The 25,672-nt window shown below is 41.1% G+C and overlaps 4 pseudogenes across 2 annotated transcripts; 3 read left to right on the forward strand and 1 right to left on the reverse strand.

Moving 5' to 3' along the window:
* Nucleotides 1-39: 39 nt before the first annotated feature.
* Nucleotides 40-17,420, forward strand: LOC146487604 (uncharacterized; annotated as a pseudogene). The gene is made up of 5 exons (XR_014868512.1): nt 40-193; nt 396-818; nt 5,841-6,011; nt 6,310-6,458; nt 15,572-17,420. The product of XR_014868512.1 is annotated as an uncharacterized LOC146487604 (transcript).
* LOC146487605 (uncharacterized) lies at nt 10,183-14,584 on the forward strand (annotated as a pseudogene).
* LOC146487606 (TNF receptor-associated factor 4-like) lies at nt 16,603-24,290 on the forward strand (annotated as a pseudogene).
* LOC146487607 (uncharacterized) lies at nt 17,634-18,953 on the reverse strand (annotated as a pseudogene). Its single transcript, XR_014868402.1, has 3 exons — nt 18,747-18,953; nt 18,282-18,527; nt 17,634-17,949 (listed from the first exon to the last, which is right to left on the reverse strand). The product of XR_014868402.1 is annotated as an uncharacterized LOC146487607 (transcript).
* Nucleotides 24,291-25,672: the final 1,382 nt, after the last annotated feature.

Raw genomic sequence — 25,672 nt, forward strand, 5'->3', positions numbered from 1 at the left:
CGCATGGCTGGCGAATACATCAAAGTCTCTAGTAGTGTATAGAGCTGGCCTTGTCAGTAAGTTAAAGAGTATGAAAGACGTGGTGTGGTCTGGTGACGGGAGATTCGACTCCATGGGCCACTCAGCCAAGTACGGAGTCTACACAATGTTTTCATTCACCATAATGAAAGTTGTGCATTTTGAACTTGTTCAGGTATGAAAGTTAGTGACTACAGTGCACGTTATACAATATCAACACACAGGCCACACATGGTATCTTCAGATAAACCAAAAAGGGTAGCATAGCCCCTTTAAATTCGAAATCTTTTCTATGAAATCCCTTTACTTCAAAATTAAGGTTGGATTTTGTTTGTGTATATTTCAATGATAGTAAGCCTTTGTACACCTTTTTGTAGTCAAACGAGGTTGGTGGAAGTCAACAAACAGAGCTTGAAGGAGCAAAGAGATGTTTCGGATTTCTGCAGCAGCTTGGTTTGACCATCAGTGTGTTTATCTCTGGCCGCCACAGAGGATTAGGGAAGTATGCATTCATACCACACATTACTTTGACATTTGGCATGTGGCATGGTCAGTCACCAAGAAAGTTCTATCTGCAAGCAAGGACAAAGGCTGTGAGGTTATCAAAGAATGGTCAAAGGGGATCTGCCGACGCCTGTACTGGAGTGCCACTTCCACTTTACCTAAATTAAGCAGCCTGAAACTTGGCAAACAGAAATCCTTCATGCGGCATGTTGCTAATAAACATACAGACCCTCCTGATGACGACTACAAGAATTGTAATCATGGGGAACTTGAACCTAGAAAATGGATCAAAATGGGTGAGCTTTTGCTTTGTAACTTTTATTACTGTCAATTAATAAACAAAGATCTATAAGCTTTTGTTATCTTCTTCTTATATTGTCAAAGCCCATGAGCGATGTTTTTTTAAAAGTGGGACAACATTGTTACGAAATTCTCCATACAGTATAATATTTTCAGTGCTTCAAAGTGCATATTAGTTGGTTGTTGGATAGGGGGGTGTAAGTGTCTGTATTTAACAGTAAGACCTCTCATGATGCGTTGGAAAGAGACTGGTTCTGAAGTAGATAAGTTTTCAGTTTCAAATTATGTTGTTTTTCCTTATTGCACGATTACTGAATTCCCGACAACCAATCGTTACAACACGAACAAGGGTACAAAAAAGTTGGTGTCCGACAGCCTCAGGCTAGTATATTTTGCTGTAAGGTTATGTAATATCCAGTCCAGTCCAATCCGGAAAGTACATAGCTTGCGCATGCGTAGTGCGCACTGTATCACGCCATCGCACATGCTTTTCAGATTTACTGTGTTGAAACGAGTTTACTAAATAAAGACCAGTTATTTCATTGGCGACGAGGAGAAAACAGTAGCAAAAGAAGAAGAAGAAGCCCAGCAACAGTGGCTAGATGAAAGATTCCCTTGTTTAGAAGATATTGCGCATAACTCGTTCGCACAACAAGATGAAACCAACACACGGAGAAACAACCGTAGCTTATGCTGCTCGAGTGAGAGAGAAAGGCAACGAGTGCGAATTCGGAACAAATTGCGACGACCGAATCCTGGAACACCTCATCCAAACGACGCACAATCGTACGCTAATTCAGAAAGCCATCAACAAGAAATGGAATTTGACACAATTTCTCACCGAAGCTGCCCAAATGGAGGACACTTCACTTCAAGTAAGCGGCATGAAAATTCCCGAAGATGTAAAGAAGTTAAGTAGACGACCCGGAGAATGGCAACCGCCCTGGAGCAGATCAGGTTACTAGAAGAAGCAACCCTGTGGATACTGTGGAAAAGTAGGCACTCATCCAAAAGGGAAAAACTGTCCTGCATACGGGAAGAAATGTTCAAAATGCCAGAGATTCAACCACTTTGCAACGATGTGTGTAAAGCTGATACACCTAGGGACAGCAAGAGAGGCCAACAGCATAAACCTGAACTGGGAAAATCACACAATGACAAACAGCAGCACCACATCAAACAAACCACTGAAGAGTCAACGGACAGCTCAACAAGCTCTGACAATGAGTTCTTCTGTCAAGCAGTTCGACATTTGAAGCAAGTCAAGAAGATTAAATCCGATGACAAGGATAGAACCCTGATAGTGAAGATAGACAATGTCAATGTATAAGTAGAGCCTGATAGCGGAGCAGAAGTCAATATTTTGGACGAACATCAATTCAAAGCACTGACAAACCGTGCCAGTACAAAACCAACACTAGCATCCAGCAGAACAAAGCTGAACACTTTACAGAGTGAATTGTCTGTGAAAGGAGAGTTTACAGCGACAATCAGGAACAAAACTTGTGGAACTGTTGCAAGATTTATTGTGGTCAAAGGAAGAATCAACTCCCCTCCACTCATCGTCAAAGACACCCTGCAAGAACTCGGGATGTTGCAAATCAGGGAAGATGGAACACTCGCTGAGAAGAACGACCTAAGAATCCAAGAAGAAATGTGAGACATCAAAGCTGTTAAGGAAGATGAAGTTCCGAGTCCCAAATTCAAAGACATTGCTGACAGATACAGCCACGTTTTCCAGGGCATCGTAAAGATTAGAGACAACAAGAATGGTCAAGATTTCTACGCAAAGTTCAGCATGAGACCAGAGGCAGTACCAGTAGCTCAGAAGCCAAGACCAGTTGCATACTACCTGCAAGAGCCACTCAAGAAATGGTTGGAACAGTGCTTAGAAGAAGAGATATTTGAAGAGGTACCTGAAGGGGAACCAGTGACATGGTGTTCACCACTAGTGGTCCAACCAAAGCCTAAGTTCAGTGAACTAGACAAAGAAGACCTGGAACCACACATGATCAGAGCCAGCGTGGACCTCAGGATACCCAACCAGTTCGTGGAAAGAAACAGGATAACCCAAAGCACTGTAGTGGAAGATTTCATGTACAAGTTCCATAACTGCACTGTCTTCTCCAAGCTCGATTTGAAGCAAGGATATCACCAACTCCTACTTGACCCAGAATCCAGGAAGATCGCTACCTTTGGCACCCCGTGGGGGAACAGGTGGCCAAAGCGCCTAATCTTCGGAGCAAAGTCGCCACAAGACCTCTTTGACGAAGCAATGTACAGGATCTTTGGGGACATTCCAAGATGCCTAAACCAGTGACACGACATCCTGTTAGGCGGAACAGACCCTGAAGAACACAACAAGACACTAGAGACTGTTCTACAGAGAGCCTCAGATTTTGGCGTCACATTCAACCCTGATAAGTGCCAATTCGGTGTAGAGGAGATTGTCTTCTACAGACACCGATTCACAAAGAACGGACTGAAGCCAAACCCAGGCAAAGTCAGAGCCGCAACAGAAGCCAGCCCACCAGAGTCAAAAGAGGCTGTGCGTAGCTTCCTGGGGATGACAGGATACCTGTCAAAGTTTATCCCAAGATACTCATCACTGACTGCACCATTGAGAACTGACCCACAAGGACACAAAGTTCAAATGGGGTACAGAAGAACAAGAAGCATTTGAGAAGCTCAAAGCAAGCATCACAAGCGAGAGTACTATGGCTTACTTCAACCCATCCAGACCAATAAGTGTGAGAGTAGAAGCAAGCTGTCACGAAGGACTCTCAGCTGGACTATTCCAGGAGACAGACAGGGGTCTCCAACCAGTCCATTACATCAGCAGCACCATGACCAACACTGAGAAGAGGTATAGCCAGACGGAGAAAGACGCCCTCTCAGTTCATTGGGCCAAGAACAGATTCAGCATTTACCTACTTGGTGCACGAAGATTCAAGATCATCACTGCACACAAACCGCTACTCCCACTATTTAACAAAGCAAAATGAAGCTTCCTCCTCGGATCGAGAAATGGGTGATGGGAATGCAAGATGTCGACTTCGAGCTGATCTACGAACCAGGCAAGGACGAGGAAGATGACATCCATTACCAGAAACAGGCAGAGATGCTGTGGAAAGAGTAATCAAGCATGTTGTCAATGCAGAATAGGCAGTTGTTATGGATCAAATCAAGGAAGAAACTCAGAAAGACAACCAACTCCAGAAACTGTCTGCTAGAATACAAACGGGTGACTGGGAACGACACAAGAAGGACCGAGACATAATGCCGTTCTACGGAGTGCGACATGAGCTTCATGCAGTGGATGACCTGATGTTCAGAATGGACAGAATCATCATTCCCACAAACCTTCAGAGAAGAGTCATCAAAGCAGCCCACCACTTGGGACACATGGGGATGGCAAAGACGAAACAAATGCTTAGAGAGAAATATTGGTGGCCGACCATGAACAGTATGGTAGAACAGGCCATTAACAAGTGCTATGACTGCCAGGTGACTACGAGACAACACCGAACAGAACCAATCAAGATCACAGAAATACCGAAGAAACCTTGGGACGTTGTAGCCGTAGACTTCGGAGGACGGTACCCTGACGGCCACTACAACCTGCTTGCCATAGACAAAAGAACAAGGTACCCTGAAGTCTCGAGGACACACTCAACAGCTTTCCGACCCACCAAGGACAGGCTGAAAACCATATTCGCCACCCATGGCACCCCAAGACAGCTAGAATCAGACAACGGACCACCGTTCAATTCCAAAGAATTTGCAGAGTTTGCCAAGACAGAAGGATTCCACCACTATCGTGTGACCCCAGAGCATGCTCGTGCAAATGGCGAAGCTGAAAGTTTCATGAAGCTCCTCAACAAGACAGAACAGATTGCTCACCTTCAAGGCGGGGATAGCAATGCTGCCATTCAGGAAATGTTGACAGGCTATCGCTCCACCTCACATCCTGCTACAGGAGTAACACCATATGAAGCCTTGAGCAAGTGAGGACCAAGCTAGACCATCAGACTAGAGAGAGCAACCATGAAAGCGCTCGTGACTCAGCTGTCAACAAAAGGGATAAAGAATATAAACAGAAGACCAAACAGAATGCTCAGAACAAGAACACTAAACAGCATAACTTCACCATTGGAGATCACGTTCTACTAAAGCAAAAGAAGACAAATAAGTGGTCAACAGCTTTTGAACCAGCATTCTACACCATAACTCAAATTGACAGTTCAAGTATAGCAGCTAGGAGGATCACAGATGGACGGGACGTGTACCGTGATGCAAGCCAATTCAAGCTCGCAAATGCACTGATCGAGAATGACCCTGACGAGGAGTTTGTAGACAAGGAAGGAGAATCAGATTCTGAGGAATGGGACAGCAAATTCTTCAAAATGTCAGCCCTCAACCAGATCCGGGAAAGACGGTACCTGACAAAAACCAACTAGCCGAGAGAAACAAAAGCAACGGGGCAGAGCTGAGCAATTCACCAAAGACACCAGTACCCGAAGCCAGACCCAAGCGCAACCGACAGCGACCAACTTATTTGAAGGACTATGTTTGAGTTCAAACATTGAACGTTTCCATTGATTGAACATTTGAACATTGAGCATTTCCGTCAACTGGATTTTGAACATTTTCATTGAACATTGGACATTCTCCATTGTCCTTATTTCCAGTTGAGTTATCAGCCAAGAACATTTGACAGTTTTCTATAGGAACTTAGTTAAGAAAGGGACTATCCCAGAAAAAGGGAGAAATGTAATATCCAGTCCAGTCCAATCCGGAAAGTACATAGCTTGCGCATATGTAGAGCGCACTGTATCACGCCATCCCACATGCTTTTCAGATTTACTGTGTTGAAATGAGTTTACTAAATAAAGACCAGTTATTTCAGGCTAGTGGGTTTGTGTGGAAATTGTTTTGAGAAAATTTGGGTAGGCTAGAAACTTGAGCTTCTTTGTACCCTGCAGGTTAAAAAAAATGAAAAATGTTCTTTCCTGCAGGTACTGCTGCTTATGACAAGCTGAAATAATTCTTACCAGCAAACAACTTCTAGGGGACATAGGAAATCTCTCCTCAGATGCTCAAACAAGTTGTTTAGAGGAATTTCATGCCACCCTCAACCACTGGCATCCAAAAATGATTGGTTTCTCTTGGTTGGGAACATTGTGCAGGTACTACTGTGCACCACTTCAAACAGTAAAATGTAAGGTTTTTCAATACATGGTATTACCTTTTTGTACTCAGACATGCCATAGCAGGTGCATAACATTAATTATGCTTTCAATCACACTTGCTAAAAACAGTAATATCCTGTGATAATTTTGCACTGGTATTCACCGTGGAAGTACATGTCCACCATGAATGTGGCTGTGTGATACCAGACCAATGAAAACACCTACACAAAACAATGACAACTTTGAACTGCAATACATGCATTTTTGTACATTTCTTTAAATCTCTTTTTTTAAGGCACATCCTTGCAAGCCTCCATTTTAATGAGAACCTTAATCGAGATACTCAGCTATCCAAAGATGGTGAGAAGTACAATAAAGTTACCTACCCCAAGTACAAACTGGGCGAGGAAGTTGTCCGTGAAGTAGCTTCACCACCAACGCATGGTATGCCAAATTATTTTACATAAATATAATATTTATGAATTAGAAAACAACAACAATAACAATAAGAAACAGAAAAGTTTTCTCTAGTTTTTTGGTCCCCTTCTTAGGTTTCTCCTTTCTCGTTTTTTCTTTTGAATTTCTTGTTTGACAAAATAAAGTGAAAACATGGTATGTGAAACATAAGGTGGTTGCTAATAATAGGCTTCAGCTGTATAGTACACTAATACATGACATCCTGAAATAGACCATTTTACAGTTCTGTGACATGTAAAAAGGCCTCTCTATGAAAGCAAGGTTTGTAGTGACCTTGACATGATAGAGACCAAAAACTAGTTAGCATAACAACTAAAGGATTTGCACATCAAAAGCAAAAAGGTTTGCATCGAAACAAGGTCCCTGAAGCCTCACTACCACTTAAGAGCAACTTTCCCTAACCACCGCGTGAGGGGCGGCACAAGGTTGGAAAAAAGGACCCCTTGATATTTCGTCCAGAGATAACCTATGGTATGCTAAGAATCGTGATATAAGTTTTAGGTTCTAGAGTTTTTACATTTTTGAGAAAATTACGTAAAACCGTCGACAACCCGCGAAGCCGAAAAATCACAGAAATGAGGTCAAATTTCATGATCAGATAATCGAACTTGCGTGAAGGCGCATAGCAAATTATGGTTTTCCTTAGTTTATAATTTTATTTAGGAGGTATTGCTAAACTGCTTTGATGACATTTTAGACTTACAATTATAATTCCCAATTCCTGGAGAACAAGCGAAGAGAACCGAAATTTCTAGACTTTGAAAATCAAAAATTCCATACCGTTTTCAAACATCTCAAAACGTACTCGGTATTGTGTAGAATTCTTTCAAAATTCATTTCCAGCAAGTACAAGAGCTGTTTTTGAACGTGATATAATTTTTTTTTTGGCAAAAGTTATTTCTGAGGCGAGGGGCCCCATGCAAGTTGACCCAATTTAACCTTTCGAGAAGATTTTGTTTAACCAGGAAATGTAAACAATTCGATAAGCCTCAGCTCGCTTTCCGAGCAAACCATAGAAAAACCCTGCCATTTCCCATTAAAACTACCCAGTGAACCTGAGATAATACTTCGATGCTAGCTTACCTTCCAAATGGGTGTTTGAAGACAAATAATTTTGATGTTCTTCGCTAATTTTCCTGTGTCTTGCATGCTGCCGTGCTCAGCCACCGGCCTTTTCTTACAGCTACGGAATTTTTTATGTGTCACCTTTCACTGGCTTGTGCAATATTTTTGCAGGACCTGGATCCATGTCCTGTATATAAAGCATCCTCTGGGTATCTATTGAGTTTCGTATTGAATATTTCTAATGAAAAGAGGCAAGACGTAAAGGAACTAATTGAACTGAAAAATTAACGCAGATCGATGTCACGCAATCTTTACATCTCTGTGATCACGAGAGAGATCTAAGTTTAAAACAGATTATTACCAAACGCAAATACATCCGCGTGGATATTTTTGTCTCGCTCTTGCTCATTTATTCATTTTCTTCCTTACTAGCATACATTATTTGTAATCACAAGCCTATTTTGAAGGAGAGTTCTTTGTAGGCAATACTTTGAATCGGTGTATATACACGCAACACATTTACTTTTCCCATTTTCCAGTGACAGTGCAACAAACTAGAAATCCCATTTAGATTTACCTCCAAATCAAAATGCCTGGGCAGATCCCTTGCTAATGATATCCTAAAGCTAGTTAAAAAGGAATAGTAATATATATCTGAAAGAGGGCTAGTTTATACTGACCGCAAAGCGAGTTTTTGTAATTTGTAATAATTGTATTTACCAATTTGCCCATGCAGGTAAACACGCAAATAGGTCCCCTTCGTGGCTCATCTAACTTTTTACTACGAATAATGTTCAACAAGATACCTTTTGATGCAGAAGTAGAAGCACGCTTTTATATGATTCTCAAAAACTATCCTTTTGGAAACTGAACATGATTTGCATTTGGGTTTGCACAAGACATGTTTCTTTTCGTACGAGCAAAGAGCACGTACTGTAAACTGTTTTCAGAGTTGTCATCGAGAGAGATCTAAGTTTAAAACAGATTATTACCAAACGCAAATAGATCTATGGCAAACGTGGTTTGTTTACCTCTAAAAAAGTTCTAAATATAGAATTCTCACGGCGTTCGAGCTGTGATCTTCCATCGATCGCCCGATAAGCGAAGCTAGCACGTGCGAGGCTCCTAACTTTTATCTTAAATTTGGCAAACTCCACTGGATTAAAATCTTTACAACTTTACAAAGAAATGTACAGGAAAATGAGTTTAGGTCTTTTGAAGTGTATTGTATAACCTTGAGCGCTCACTTTGTCAAAAAAAAAAAACCACTTTGAAATCAAAGATGATTGGCCATTATTTACAATTCGGCATCCCGAGTAATTAGGACGCATGTGTTTACTTCTGCCAAAATTGAGTCATTTGCTCTGCGTCATCGGTTGAAAAACTGGAAGATGGAAAGAAATTGCTCGTTTCAGCGGCTAGTTGGTGGCCAATGCGGTCAAGACCCTCGAAGCACTATAAAGTCCAAGATTTAGTTCCCTTGCTAACTTGTAACAAAGATATATCACGCCAAAAAGTTCTCTAGGGCTGATGGCCGGCAGCGGCGTAGACGCTGAAGTGGAACTGATTCTAGCAAGGTCTTCAATTTTCAGTTTCCCTTCCAATATTTCTGACATGGATATTTGTCCCGCTCATCATTCTTCACTGGGCATTGGGTGGCGAAGGGTTGGCACATTGCCGTATACCAGTCCAGCTGTCGAAGCACGTCCGCAAATCCCGTACTACTGATCGTGGAATCAGTAAAGACATCTCCAGATTAATCTTGCATATTACTGAAATATTTCTTCCAGTCGGCTCTGGTAAGTGTCCATTTGAATATAATCTAAGGACTGCAGTGCTACATTAAATTTCATAACATCCAAGTCACATTCGAAAGAGCAATGTTGAACACTAAAATTGAGTTGTTATTCAATATTTACTACTGTTTTATCTTTTTCCAAGGAATATGTAGTGAATGTAGGATAACTCTTGGGGAACATGTCAGAGCCGATTGCCAAGACACACAACTTATTGCCCTTTCAGAGAGTATTCATGAGCTTTCTTTGGTAAGTGCTAGCTATTTTGGGAGTCTCGCACATAGCATTGATTTTATATGTAACTATATACAGGATCAAAGTCTGAATTTCATTAAGTTACCATACAACTTTGATTCTGCATCGCCCTTTTTTAATCACACTCCCTAATCATCCTTTATAGCGACGCTGTTGTTATGATTGTTTCTAAAGATTTTCAATCACTTATGCCACGCCTTGTTTTCTATATATTAACATGGAAAAGCCTCATGAACCGTGCACAATATAACAGTTGACGTTGCCGTTCTAGGCTGAGGAGACGACTCCTACTTGTCCTAAACACAGTACCCCATCTACCCCAGGAGGAAGCTTCTATTTGCCACCTAGCGACGACTCGTCCTCCTCTGAGGAGATCTCCTTTGACAGCACGCCAGCTACAACAAAGCGGGAACCAAAGTCCAAGACCACTGACCCACTCAATGATTATTTGCGCACTCGAGGAATCAGTTCCATTCGTTCTCGGCTACAGGAAGAAGCAAGTGAAAGAACACGACGCTACTACGTGCGGAGGGCAGGTCAATGTCTATCTACACTTCTACAAGACATAGCTCCAAGTGATAGTGGTTCTCTCTTCAAGGCAGTCTCTTCCTCTGGTGTCATACAAAGAACCTTACAATGTAACGGAGAGGAAGCCACAAGCAGCTCAGTCGACGAAACCATGATGAGCGCACTCGCCGAGTGCTACCGCGCAGCCGACAGCTGGGAGATGCGTCGACAGGTCCTGTCCATTATGGCTGATAAGTTGACACTGAATCAGCTCCGACACTGGATACCCGATTTCTCTCAGTATCGTTTCACTGAGGCCAGACGCCACTGCTTAGTATATGGAAGGGAGGCACTAGTGCTAGTAGTTCCGACGCCAAGGATGAGAGTATCCACTGCTCAAATCGACCACTTCATAGTGTTCATCACTAGTCCCCATATTATCCAAGATTTGCCTTTTGGCGAAAGAATACTCATGTTATCGACGAAGGAGACTATCAAGGTTCCAAATGTCATACGGATGATTATCCCAGAGCGAATTGCCATCCAGTATATGACTTACTGCCAAGAGTCTGGGTTCACTCCACTAAGCCGCGCTACCCTTCTGCGGATTTTGAGCACGTGCGCTGCGTCTGTTCGGACATCGGTTCAAGGCCTCGATTTTGTTAGTTCTGCAGGTGCGGAAGCATTTGACGATCTGTGTGATGTTGTTGAAACCCTTGAAGATGTAGGACAAGGCATGGGATGGCAGAAACAGCAGGAAAATAATCTACGCGCAAGCAAACGGTACCTTAAAAGCGACTTTAAGGTGGGTGTGACCCGCGCAAGGCAGATCCCTCCACCTTGCTATGTCACTTGCCCCAGATCTTTGTCTTGTGCGTCCAATATGGCGTCTGCGATTACACACTCCGGGTTTTCCGCGTTATAAAAACACCCTCTACCACCTGCTAGCAGTTCAATCGAAATACCATTAAATAGCATCATTTCTATTGTTTTATTTTGTTCAGTTGGCGCTATTTACCGCTAAATATTTGTCAGTTTCATGCTTCTACTGTCCGGCACTCAAAGGCTGATTACTATAAAACACTAACTCAATGGGCGTGCCAATCGTTCCATACGGAATAATAATAATAATAATAATAATAATAATAATAATAATAATAATAATAATATTATTATTATTATTATTATTATTATTTATATGGCGCAAATTCAACTATACAGTTTTTAAATGCACCTCACATATATACCTGTATATAATACTAATGAATAATAACAATAGGAAAATCAAATCCAATTTTACATATAAAAATTAAACTAACTAACTTAACTTATGTGTGTAAAGGAACATATGATAACAAAATGTTAGAACGGATTTCACTTGACCGTTGTAGAACTAACCGCAAATAAAATTCCTAACCAACCAGGAGCGGAACCCATTAAACAACAAATCAATCAGGAGGCGAAGTATTTCTGACTTGCGTTTAGCAGTGACATGAGTAAACGTGCATTTGGGTTTAGTTCGCCATTTGATTGGCTCACTGACAACAGACCAAGACCCTCAATCAATAGGAAAATGAAGTGAACGCAAGTCTGACAGTCATGTGAAATCTTCTCTATCTTTCTACTTAGTTCTCTTTAAAGCAGCGCTTCTTAGAGTTCTACAGTAGCCAATCACTGCAGGTCATACGCTTTAAGCGACCCGAAGGAGCCTTCGTTCCAGGCCAGTTGTGATCACGATCACAGTGACGTGTGTGAGCGCTGCGCTACATTGGCGTCAACTCTAAATGATAGCGAGGAAGGCTTGATTGCACAAAGTCAAAACATGACATCCAACACGAAGGAAGAACTTGTTTTCCGAGTCAAGAATGCAAAAACCGCTATATTGGCGTGGAAGTTTCATCTCCTCCGTTCTGTCAATCAGGATGGCGCCAGAGTACAGCTTTTGGAATCGATTGATGAATCGTCTGTTTTAATTGTTCAAGATTGGGCAATGAAATATCTTCCCCGAAAGTATAGAGAAAGTCAGACCGACTGATTCGGTAAACGCGGGATCCCATGGCATTTAACGGTTGCCACAAGACGAGAGGGAGGAGAGTTGCAGATGCTAACGTTCGCACACATTTTCAAGTCCTGTACTCAAGACAGCTGCGCAGTCCTTGCCGTTATGGCCGATGTTATTCGGCAACTCAAGATCACTATGCCCGGGCTCAAGACCGTCTGTTATCGGCAGGATAATGCCGGCTGCTACCACTGCGGAACCACTCTCGTCTGTGCAGCAGCCCTTGGCCATGAAGAAGGTGTCAAGATCAGGCGTCTAGATTTTTCTGATCCACAAGGGGGCAAGGCGGCATGTGATCGGAAGGCTGCGACTATAAAGTCACATATGAGGATTTATCTTAACGCTGGAAATGATATCGAGATGCCTGAGCAAATGAGAGATGCGATACTCTCTTCTGGTGGAGTTCCTGGTGTTAACGTAGCATTGTGTGAGACTGTCCAAGTCCCAAAGGTGCTATCTTCAAAGATAGAGGGTATTAGTCAGCTCAGTAATGTCGACTACAAGGAAGAGGGGCTACTAGTTTGGAGGGCGTACGGTATCGGCGATGGTAAACTCATCCCTACAGACAAATTGCATTGCCCATCCCCATCTGACCTACCGACCCTTGCCGGAGTTACTCGCTCTTGCTCAAGCATATTTACATCTGTCAAGGAGAGGCGCATAAAAGCATCAGTTCGAGATCCAGATCCACCTGTGAATATCGAAGAGAAAGACAGTAACGCTGCGATCTTCAGTTGTCCTGAGGAGGGTTGTGTAAAAACATTTGTGAGAAATTCATCAATGCAGCAGCATTTAGACTGTGGAAAACACCAACGTGTTCTTGAGCGATATACTCTACTGGATAGGGCTGCTGTTGGATATGCTCAAAGGCGTGAGGGGCAATGCGAAGCTGTTCCCGAGCTGGACGCAGTTGCAGAACCACCATCTTCTCACGACATGCTACCAAAGGGTTGAGCGCTCAAGTCAAGTGCTTCCCGTAGATGTAGATTTACGTGCAAGCAAAAGAATTACCTGACCGAGAAATTTCAACAAGGTGAGTGGTCAGGACAAAAAAGTGATCCGGCATCAGTTGCACGCTCTATGATGTCTGCCGTGGACCCGGAGGGGAAACGGATGTTCCGTAGTGAAGAGTTTCTGACTGCATCTCAGGTCGCTCGATTCTTCTCCGGACTTGCGGCAAAGAAGTCTCTCTTTATCGATGATGATCTTGTAGAGGAGATTGAATGTGCCACCCAGGAGGCGACGATCTAAGAATTGACGAATGAGGTTTCTCAGGAACTTTTGCCAGGACACCCCATCATGTGGGATAAATATAATCTATGCGAAATGACCTCAGGAGGAAAACTCAACACGACCAAGTTATCGGTTGCAAAACTAACAGACATTTGCGCCGGGCTTGACATTGCTGTTGATGTATCCATCAGACGTAAACAGCCCTATGCAGACAAAATTGAGGAGTACTGTCAAATATGTCTCTGCAAAGCGGATAAGTAAAGACCGAAGTTAGAACAAGGGTGGGGTAGGGGGATGGGAGGAGGGTAATCATAGGGATACGTTCTTCAGTATCACGACCCAACTACCACGCCAAACCCTAACCTAAGCGTACGTCAATCGTGGGAGCACTGTCATACAGACTTTCTTCTTAGAATCCATGTCACTAAGATGCTGTAGGGGATTTATATAAGTTTGCCCTCTGCAGGAAATTTGTTTTCCCGCTTGCACCCGCGCAATGTTGTTTTCAAAATCTTCCAGTCCCCACCCCCCTCCCTTTAATAAAAAAAATGAAAAGGGCCGTCCTTTACCCCAAATGCATTTGTTTTCACTCACTTTAAATTCAAAGTTAGCACAAGGGTGGGGTAGGGGACTGGGGGAGACGAAGAGTGAACAGGGTGTGGTTACGAACTCTTAGCTATTTTCCACTACCCACTGAGCTGAGCAATAGCTGAGTGCGCGAAGGACAAAAACGGGAAGTTGTCCCGTTTTAACTTGAAAGAAAAACGTATATTGAGCGAAAGCAATTGAGTGAATTACTGTATTAAATATTTGGAACAAAAGACATGAAAAAGTCTTGTGTATGTTTATATCGATATCATGATGGAAAATGTTAATTAAATTATTGTAGTGGCCATGTAATGAACCGTTAAATGCATTGCGTGCAACATTAACAAGAAAAAGAAATTGTTTGCATAGGAAAACGTCTTTCTCCCTCCCCCGTCAGAAAAAAAATAATCACCTGGTCCGGAAGTGACGAAGACAAGATTGCGTGACACTCACTAGACCGAGATTTACGTCTTGCGCTTAGGAATTTTTTTTATTATACGAGAAACTAAATGAATATCAAGAAGTTGCTCACTGAGAGGTAGATATTGGATTATATGGATTGATTTTCCGGAAAATTGTTGCACAAGCTTAGCCTGGAACCGGCATACAAGCTCGATGTCAAGATATGACCCTAAATTATAACGCGCGGTAACAAGAAAGCAATGGAAAAATTAACTGACTAACTTTGCCTTCAAACACCCATTTGGAAGGTAGGCTGGCGTCGAAGTATTATCTCAGGTTTACTGGGTAGTTTTAATGGGAAATGGCAGGGTTTTTCAGTGGTTTGCTCAGAAAGCGAGCTAAGGCTAGTCGAATGTTGTTCACATTTCTTGGTTAAACAACATCTCTTCAAAAGGTCAAATTGGGTCAACTTGCATGGGGCTGCTCGCCTCAGAAATAACTTTTGCCAAGAAAAAAATTATATCACGTTCAAAAACAGCTCCTTTACTTGCTAGAATTGAATTTTGAAAGAATTCTACGTAATACCGAGTACGTTTTGAGATGTTTGAAAACGGTATGGAATTTTTGATTTTCAAAGTCTAGAAATTTCGGTTCTCTTCGCTTGCTCTCCAGGAATTCGGAATTATAATTGTAAGTCTAAAGTGTCATCAAAGCAGCTTAGCAATACCTCCTAAATAAAATTATAAACTAAAGAAAACCATAATTTGCTATGCGCCTTCACGCGAGTTCGATTATCTGATGATGTAATTTGACCTCATTTCTGAGATTTTTCGGCTTCACGGGTTGTCGACAGTTTTTCTTTATTTTTCTCAAAAATGTAAAAACTCTAGAACCTAAAACTTATATCACGATTCTTAGCATACCATAGGTTATCTCTGGACGAAATATCAAGGGGTCCATTTTCCCAACCTTGTGCCACATTTTTTCAATCTCACTCGGTCCCTATAGAGAGTCGCTCTTAAAGGCTTTTTATCTTGGTTTCTCTCTTGGTATCTAAGCACACAACTGTAAAATGGCTTACCGGTATTTGCCTTTTTTATTTTGATTTTGGTTTGGTCTGTATGCTAATGAACTATGCTGAGATTCATTGTCCCTTTACTTATGTTCCTGTTTAGACTATGTGGAAGATGTGAAACTTCTTCTTTTTACCATGACCAAACCTGAGATGATGGAAGTATATAACAGATACTCAGCAAAGGCACCGGAGTCATAAACTGCACAGTTTGAAGATTGCAAAGATAAACAGTCTGCAGTGGAGACACACAAAGAGAAATACGAAAATAGAGGAAGTAGTCAACTTTTCCCATCAGGATAGTTTTTCTTATTTTTAAAGTCAGGCCCTTTTTGTTTACTACAAGCATATTTCCAGAAAATATCCTTAATTTCATAAGGGATTCAGAACTTCTGGGGAGGGTGGGTGGCTTCTGAAAAAAAAAGCCATAAAATTTAATTGGAATTTCCAGAGGGGTGGGGGTTCACTCAAAAAAAAAATTCTTCTGTAGCAAGGTACATTAATTTTATGGATATGACATTAAAAAACAGTTTCAGAACACGATATTGTCTTGAATTGATTGAACAATGATCGATGGTTACTTTATTCATCCAAGCTGTCTGCCATGGATGCCACTTTCCTCCATTAATTGGCTGCTCGACTGTGCTACTTGCACAAGCTTGCTTTTGAGAGATATCTTTTAAAATTTGTTTTTGAAACCACCAAAATAGGGGCCTCTTCATATGATCCCGGTTGCCTGGTTTCCAAGATCTCGGTACACCACTAAATCCTTTGTAACAATTTTGCAGTGTTCATATGAGAGGGTGGGATGGCTCGGTTGCTTAGATATTGGTTTTTCCAATCAATATCTCGGCAACCAGGCTGAAAATTTTTCGATTTGAACACTCCATCTTAGTTACCGACAAAATTCGTTTGGGGAAGGTCAAACTGGTCAACTGGGCTCATATGAACAGGCCTAAGAAAGATTTGTATTCCTTTTTTGTGAAGGTGCAGAGCAAGACATTATGGCACAACGCTCTTCTAATTTGGTTGAAACAGAAGACATCAGCAGTTCCAGGACAACTAGAAAGTGTTCTAAATGTAAAAGGCCAGGAGAAGGCAAGGAGAACATGTACCACGTGAAATGGGCTAGCAGTCAGAAAATCAACCTCTTGGCATGTTTTTTTTTTATAGACTGAGCCTGCTTAACAGTGTAAATTATTCATTTGTATATACAGAGAATTGCACCATATGCTGAAGTTCTTGTTCCAATATTGTTCTTTGCATGTCAGCCAGTAGCAAGCTATGTTCACAACCTTAGCTTTTCTGAAAAAATTTTTTTGTAGACCATGAATGGCAATCCAGGGCATAATCCTAAGACGCCAATGTGCATAGTACACATGGGTAAATTTCCATTTTTCTTTTCCCAATATGCTACAGTATGGTTGGCACTATTAAATGGTGGAGACAAATGTTGTGTTTTCTGTTTTTATCACTTTACCATGTTTTCCTAACTCCAGTGAAACAGCTATTTTAATGCAGTAGGCATAGGCATTCAGATTTTACATGGACCTCAAGTCTTCAATGATAGTTTGTTTTGACCTTCCATGTTAGAAATACAAGGGGTGTAACATTCACAAAATAGGAAAGCATATAAGCATACTAAGATCCTTTTCATGTCACATTAATACAGAATGACTGGGTTGCATAGGAAGCTGGTGGCAAGGCATTTTGCGCGCCTGTTTTTTTTTTTTTTTTCGCTCCGCTCTGGACGAACTATAAGAAAATAAAGGGACTGCTCGTAGTCTAGGGTTGCCAGTCCCACAAAGTCACTTGAATCCATAGCCTTCCCCAACATGTAGTAATACAGCATTATGTAGGCTAGTTAAACTTTCTTAGGGAAGACACTGTCAGTATTATAAGGATAACAACAGGTAGCCCAAGTTCAACATTGGAGTATATTTGCAACCTCGCTTCAATCGTTTATTTGTTTGTCTTGTTTTGTCTGCCGCTTTCTGTCCAGATTTCAAGATCAGTTATCATCCGCAAGCAACATGGGCCCAAAAATTAGCAACAGCACTCAAAAACAACAGTTGGGTAAAATTAAATATGTCAGGGATTTGAAGGTCAAATGAATCAGGACATTTTGAAATTCAGACAAGTGACCTGGGAGCCCCCCTCACCAGGTCCTATTATATATATCGCTGGGCCTCTTATTTCACCCCTGTTGAGATTGGGATACCTGTGTGTTTAAATGAAAACTCCACATGGCATCGATTTCCTCTGAGGGTGATTATCAATTCTCAAAATGAAAATAAATTTGATAATTATATAATAAAATAAAACTTTTCATCTCTATAGCCTCTTGACTGTCTGTGCAAAGTCTGGAAACATGTTCTTATGTTGTGATACACACAAGCAGGCAATGGTCGTCTATTCTCCCATCCCATGTAGCCACAAATCCAGCGAACGATCCAACGAAAAGCAACTGCATGAATAAATCTGAAATGAAAAGACCATCAACATTCATTCACTTGCTTTTGCAATCACAGTTAAGCTTATACGAAATTCTAAGTTTGCTGTATATCTGATAGTTACGTAATGCAAGTGCCTTGTAGGCTCGTTTGGTCACATCACCATGACAACCATAGGCATTTTGTGGATGTGCACGTAAGAAATATTTCACATTGGTGTTCATTATAAGTAGACGCGTGGCTTTCCCACACCAATGGAAGCTAGTAAACGAAGTGACATACCCCGATATCGACAAAGCAGTTTGTATATTATAATAAGCATTTGCAAAACCAAAGAAATCTCGGCAGAATGGAACTTACTCGTTTTCTTGAACTCCAGAACGACAGCAATACGTTTGACCATCTTTGTCTCTCCGCAGTGGAGTGACTTGAAGCAGCACTGTTCCGTTGGTCAAAGCCAAATAATCTTCGTGTTGCGTTATGCACGACGTGCGTTCAATCGATCCATCGAAGAGCAGTTTTGCTGATGCATTGGCAATTTCCCTCCAGCAACGGTACTCTAGCGAACCTACTAAGTTCTCGCTTTTGCATTCTGTAGATTGGCACCTGAAAATATGAAGTCAACGTTAAAACAGAAATGAGTTTACAGCAAAAACGTCAGGCCATTCAAAATGAAAAAAAATATTTCATATTTTGATAGGTCTTTTGCTATCGAAAGATCAGACAGCCATATTCAGGATATAACATCAACAAGTCGCAAGCTCAAAGTAAATCTATCAGACATTGCTGCGCACAGGTTAAGAATATAAAAATACCTATACTGACCAACTGTTTACAGGAACTCTTTCCTCATATCGCGCTTCTAGCGCTTCCATCTTCGTCTAATTCTTCTTCGACATCGATTTCCTCTCCCCTGTTTTCGTCGCCAGCGTCAACTTGGGCCAGAGGTTTGTCTTGATATGGCGTAATTTCGCTGTAAATTACATCGTAATCTTCATCGTTTCCCTCTTCGTCCTCGGGGTTACCGGACATACCTCAAAATTCGCTCATTTCTGAATTGCTAGACATGTTTCCTTCCAAGCTCGCTCACCTCCCAACAAGGCACTATCACAACGCAAACAAACCCGTGGCAACAAAGTGACTTCACGGTTTGGTGAATTTGGAAAAATCTCGGCCCATTCCCATGGGCATTTTTTAGGGTAAAATAGCCTGACTTTCAAGGCTTGTAAAATCGTCATTTTTAAGCCTAGAGTTCTCAAACTTTGGAAACCTGCATTTTTTAAGGTAACCTTTAAAACTAAATAAAAAAAATTTTTGGTTCATTGGCACTTTAAAACAAGAGGTAAATATTGAAATCATCATTTTAAGAGGGCGTTATCAGTAATTTGTTTGGTGAAATTAGTGTCCTGCCATGCCAATGGAACTTTCAACCGTTAAGTTGCCATACCTTCATAATCAGATTCAACATTGACAGGTCCCAATGGCTGCTGTGTACGAGAATCTGTAATAAACATTTCAATACAATTATTAATTGTTTCATATATAAACGCAGACTCATGGTTACAAATGTATAAATTATGTAAAACATTACTAATGGTAAAGAAAAAACACTGCATAATGTGGATAAGGATTTATTATCTAGTTATTTTTTAGCATGCAGACAAGAATATTTTGGTTGATTGTGATGTTGGAGCCAGTAAAAGTTTGTAGAAAAACTTGACCCTGCAAGAGAACCAATTTGCATTTGGCATTAAAACAGGCAGAAGTGTAGGATTTGTTTCCCCCTTTTTTAAATAATGTGGTAACTGCAGGACTGTTGTAATCATCTCTACTATTATCATTTTTGATATTGTTTCTTGTCATAAATAAATTTATTATCTTAATAAGGTTATTACTTACATCCACTTGTTCTGCGTGATGTTAAAGAGCCGTGAAGAATCACTTGATGGGTAGGGTCAGGTCGAGGCACTGGAGGGGCAGGGTTTGGTTGGGTAACTGGATGGGTAGGGTTTAGTTGGGTCGCTGGAGGGATAGGGTTTGATTGGGCTGCTGGAGGGTTAGGGTGTGGTTGGGTCACTGGAGGGGTAGGGTTTGGTTGGATTGCTGGAAGGGGAGGGGTTTGGTTGGGTCACTGGAGGGGTAGGGTTTGGTTGGATTGCTGGAGGGGGGGGTTTGGTTGGGTCACTGGAGGGGTAGGGTTTGGTTGGATTGCAGGAGGAGTAGGGTTTGGTTGGGTCACTGGAGGAACAGAACCAGAACCAGAACCAGAACCAGAGGCTACATTGGCAACAGATCTTGAATGTTGCGATGGAACTGAAATCAAGACAGCATCAACAGTGAGTATCTATGTGATTGCCCAAATATTAATAATTTACATTCCTTTTTCTTCTTTACTAGACTCTGATCATACAAAAATCAAGAGGTATTGTCTTTATTAGTCTCAATTTTTGGGGCTATATTTGATAATATAAATACTTAAATGCCAAAAATCTAATTCAAATTGATCTTTTTGCAGTAAAAGAAAATCACAGTGACTGAATGCATTGTGTTGAAGTGTTATAACTGTAAGCTTACCTTGAGTGTCTGACTTCAGGTATAGGTAAACCCTCTTTGAGGAAGGCTTACCAAAATGCTCCTTGATGGTTTTTGCATCAGGAACGCCAGAAAACACGCATTGCATTTTGCCTCTACTGAAGGATTTATATACACAAATCCAAAGGGAAAAAATGTAGTTAATAATTCAGCACAATTAAAGAAAACACAAACATACAAACGATTGAAGTCTGAAGAGATAGGAATGACTTTTGGTTTGAAGTGAAATGTCAAGTTTTGTCTTGTAAACATTGACAATAAAGGATCAAACTCTAGGATCTCTTGGCATTGTACGTGTTTTTTTTTTTTTTCTTTTTTTCATTTTTTTTGTTGTTGTTTGTTATTTTCTTCATGCAGTGAACCATGAGTAAACTTCTTTTTGGCCCGTGTGCTCATTCTCGACCCCAGAGCCACTTGGCTTAGACTATGTCATACACATGTGCAAAAGGGAAGAACTCTGATAATGAACGAGGGCTCTGGCCAAGTCAACAAATCAGTCGTTCTGCGCAGGGTGACAAAATGCTGCGCATTTTGGCTTAGAAATTTAAGAAATTGTTGGTTTTACCAATAAAAAAGGGAACAAAATATAAACAATAACGATGTTTTAGCAAATAGGTAATTTATTAGTTCTTACCACTGGTGTTTGATTTCATATTGTCGGGAGAGAAACCCACTGAAAAGAAGTCTACTATTATAGTTTAATTTCACCGCTTTATGTGCTCAATTGTGACCAAAAAGTAAAAACGAGGAAGTTGGTTAAGTGTTTGTACTAAAAGGGAATCGTGAGGTCACGGAAGAGGATGTCAACAGGAAACATTGCTTGATTTGATGTGTATGTGCCAAGAGAAATGGCCCGCAAAGAGAAGCACAAGGAAAATAAAGAAAAAACATATCTCAATAGAACTGATCCCGCTCAAAGTGTTAACAAGGCACGAATTTGTGGCTCCGCTGTAAATTTACTTTTGGATAACTGAACCAACACACAAATTGTTTGAACGAAGCAATACTAGAACAGTGGCAAGCCAACACTGACAAAGCGCAATGTACTTTGACCTTGCCATGATTCCGCGCGGCTCTAAGAGCTCAATCGCGAGCTTAGAACAGCCGTAACAATGTGGCATTTTCTGTTGAGATCTACACTATAAAAAGATAAACAGTTACCTTGTTAAATTGGCGTTGCTCAATCCTGGAAAATTCTTTTTGATGAGGTAACTCATGTTGCCGTCGTTCATTCCCAGAGTCAAGGAAATCTCCTTGACTCTACCCTTTCTGTTGAGCTGGTCCCAATCTTTTCCTTGTGGTGTTGAAGTACATTTTTCTTCTAACCAAAGAAACTCGTACTTGATTTCCTTTGATCGTCTGTGTTGGTTTTGATTCGAGTCAGAATCACTTGATGAAGCCATGATAGTCAACGCGTTTGCAATCAGTCTGCTTTGCCTGGTAAATGGCACACGCGTGTTATTTACCATAGACCCCCAACGACCAAACAGAAATTTGTGTAGCTGTCCGTGCTTTGTCTATTTGTACAGCATTGTTTATGACCTTCGCAGTAAAATCCCTCGCGTACGACAACTGGAAGCAAACACAAAGCTGATATCTCCTGTCATGCCAAATTCGGACCAAATTGAATACTCATACGGTTGAATAAATACTTTAAATAAGATTGAATATTTTGCATCTGTACTCCTCTTAACCTTTGTTACTTCCTATGGCAAGATTTGTCATGGTTGTCCAAGCCGTCATTTTGCAAGCCTCTTCTGGTATTTTAAAGTTACTTTATCGGGGGTCCAGATCTAAGGTGTTGTGCGCTTGTTCTCAGAGCACCATTGTTATCTGTCACATGCTTCAAACAATGCCGCAATTTTAACTGAGATTTTTTCAGCACTTTTATAAGCCTGGCGTAGTAAAATCGACAAATTCATTTACTGTGCCAAATTGATCCATTCATGATTTTATGGACGTCAATGACATCAAACCGGTAATAGATACATGTCATACCCAAAAACAGTTAAGAAAATAGGTGTGTGCGTTTGCTTTTCCAGTGCAATAAACGTTATTAAATAATTTCCTTTAATAATAAGAAGTAAACTCGCGCACTTGTGAAGATTTTCCCAAATTTATCAATTAGCTGATAAAATTCGATTAGCCTGAGGAAAACAAATTTAAGTTTTAATCACATGGTGATTGTTATAGGAACTGCATTTTCTCTGTTTTATTTGTTCCATCTGCACGGCAGTAGCCAACACAATTAGTGTTTTAATATTAGGTGTTGTTATAATTAACTCACACTGGCCAGCCCCTGTTGTGACAGCCTGTGTCCATGCCTTGTGGACACAGTGCATGCAAGACCTGTCTGGAAGAGATGCTGTCCAAAAGTGTGCGAGGGAAAACCTGCTCTCTCTGCCGAGAGACGAGTAACCCCGGGAAGTTGAACATCAACCTTGCAGTAAGGGCGTTAATTCCCAAAATAGGTGTGCGCTGCAACAATGTCAGTTGCACATGGAACGGGGAGCATTGCGAGATGAAAAACCATAGCGACACTTGCCAATGAATGGTACTTTAGTGCCCAAATGGTTGGAATGAGAGCCACACTCGAGAACGCCTGGACCACCTAGCGGCCTGTCTGTATCAAAAAAATGCCGTGCAGATTTTGCAAGGTGGGAGTGCCACGATTTAATCTAGACACTCACACTGAAAACTGCCCAGAGGGTCCTCAGCTATGTCCGCTTCAGTGCGGAGCGCTATTGCCAAGGTACGTTGCTTAAGAACAATCGGCTAAGACAGTGTTTAATAACCGTTTACTGGTTCAGTAATGAAGGGTGTCATTAGTGTACCAGAATTTCGTGGGGAGGTGTACATGAGCACGGAAGGTGGTAATATCCGAATTTGTATACCATGGCATTTAAAATACAGCCAATCAGAATGCAGGAAAACCGTTATCATTCGGCGAGATTCCACCAAACCTTCCCATCGTGCACAGTATCGATCGTGTAAGGTTATGTATTTTCTATGACGTGGTATAAAATAGCTAGTCAAAAGTTTTCTCGTTATTTACCCGCTTGTCACTTGTACAGTTCTTATTCTTCATTTATGTAATTAACACATTCTTTGTCGTGTTTTCAGATCACATATTTACCTGCACCTTGGCGACTGTCCGAAGCGTATGGTAAAGTGTGCCATCAAAGGATGTCACAGCTTTTATGCACTTGGTGCGGAGAGCGATCATGACCAACAATATCAGGAAAGTCACCAGGTGCTGCTTAAAAATGAAGTTAAGAGGCTCGGACGCTTGTTGTTCAATAAGGTAGATGAACTCCCTTACGTTGTGTATAAGATATAAGAGATCAATAAATTCACAGTAGGCGCCCCAGGCCAGGCGAGAATTGCTAAGAATTTGCTCAAATTTAAGCAGATGGCTATGAATTTTGAAATTTGATTGTATCAACTTCCAGAGCAGTAATTTAGATTAATACCACTATATAGTTCAGTAGTAGAACGTGTAAAGTAGTCAATGAATTGTACACTTTTTTAAAAGGTGGCTTTAAATATATTTGATAAGCTGACGGAAAAGTGGAGAGAAAGCTAAAGGAAAGGAAGAGTTTTCGGTGGAATTTGAAAGCTCTTTGACATAGAAGATGGAAAAGATGCAGCAAGTCCCTTCTTCCACTTGGAACAGAGCTTGTTTAGATGCATCTGGCAGAAACGTCCATTCCACCAAAAATGGCTTTAGAGCAGGTGGTGTCCTCTGAGCCACTCACTATAAGAGCAAGGGGATGAGCATTTTATACTAATGAGGCCTTTCAACATTTAGTGTTGGCTTGCAAAGTAAATCTAGGGAAAAGGGAGGGAGAAATTTTGTTGTACATAGTCAGGACTACATCACAGTGTTGGGAATGCTTTTATATTGCTTTACGTACCTGTTCCAACAAGAAACATATATGTTTCTGATTGTGATTTTGATCGTTATGTCACTAGTGCCAAGGCTTCCCAACGCTTGACGCATAATCATAAGTTATGGTTGATCTGTTTTCGTTACAGTGCAACGCGCCTTACCGTGGCCACCGAACAAACTTTTTTTACAAGTTAGCCAATCAGGATACGCAAATTTGATAACGGACACGCCTCCTTGCAAAGTACAACAGGAAGTGATGCAAAAACGAATTATTGAAAACATGTTGTTTTGCATTTTATGGCTAACTTGTGCAAAAAAAAGTTTATTGGGTGGCCACGGTAAGGCGCGTCAAACTATCATAGTTTTGCCTTTTATGTTTATAATTATGTATACTTATAACTGACACGCGACTAACAGGGGTCCATACCCACGAAGCATAGTGGGCTTGGGCAAATCTAAAGGGACCAATCAAGCAACGTAGAGGAATTACTGAAGACGATCAACAAGTTTATCTGGAGGAACGTATATGTGGAGACGGTGGAGAGGACAAGACAAGACCCCTATTCACCCCCATCCTAAGCAGACGTAATAACGAAGTTATGCAAAAAAAATTAAACCCAACATTGTCAGTTGGTATTATTTTCTATTTGCAAGGAATACTGAATTTTCCACCTTATGCACAATTTCGGGTTTTTCTCCACTTTTCGTGAGGAAAACGGATAGTTTCGATGTGATTTCCTTCGTATCACAAATAATGTAATAATTTCCTTACAAAATTCTGGTAGGAGTTTCCATGCGCCCCCTTAAAAATGTTTGTGTTTTTAATTCAATTTCCCGCCGAACCATCCTCTGAACCAGGATGGACAATAAAAGGTGGGTGCCTCAGTAGTTTTAATATGATTGGCTCTTTTCAAGCATGCCCCTGCAAGTTGTACAGGACTCTCTCTTCTGCCGCCACACCCTATCGGCATGAAGAGATGTAGCTCTGAGACAGTGACGGCGAAATTAGAACAGACGATACAATATACAAAAGAAAAAGACAAATAATGTTTCAAATTTAAAATTTAGAATAAATTACGATTAGCTTTTACATTACATTGCTAATAATAAAAGATTTCCTAAAACGATCGGTGCAACAGACTGGAATGTCAAAACATCTTTAAATTTATTTCTTAAAAGCTGGGTGTAAAAGCTGGCAATAAGAGGTAGCAGGCTAACCAGCTCGTCACCTATTCGTTTTTGTGACAAAATACCAGCCTTTCTCATT

The sequence above is a fragment of the Pavona decussata genome, unplaced genomic scaffold, assembly GCF_977016875.1.
Source record: "Pavona decussata unplaced genomic scaffold, jaPavDecu1.1 SCAFFOLD_14, whole genome shotgun sequence".
Taxonomy (NCBI): Eukaryota; Metazoa; Cnidaria; class Anthozoa; order Scleractinia; family Agariciidae; genus Pavona; species Pavona decussata.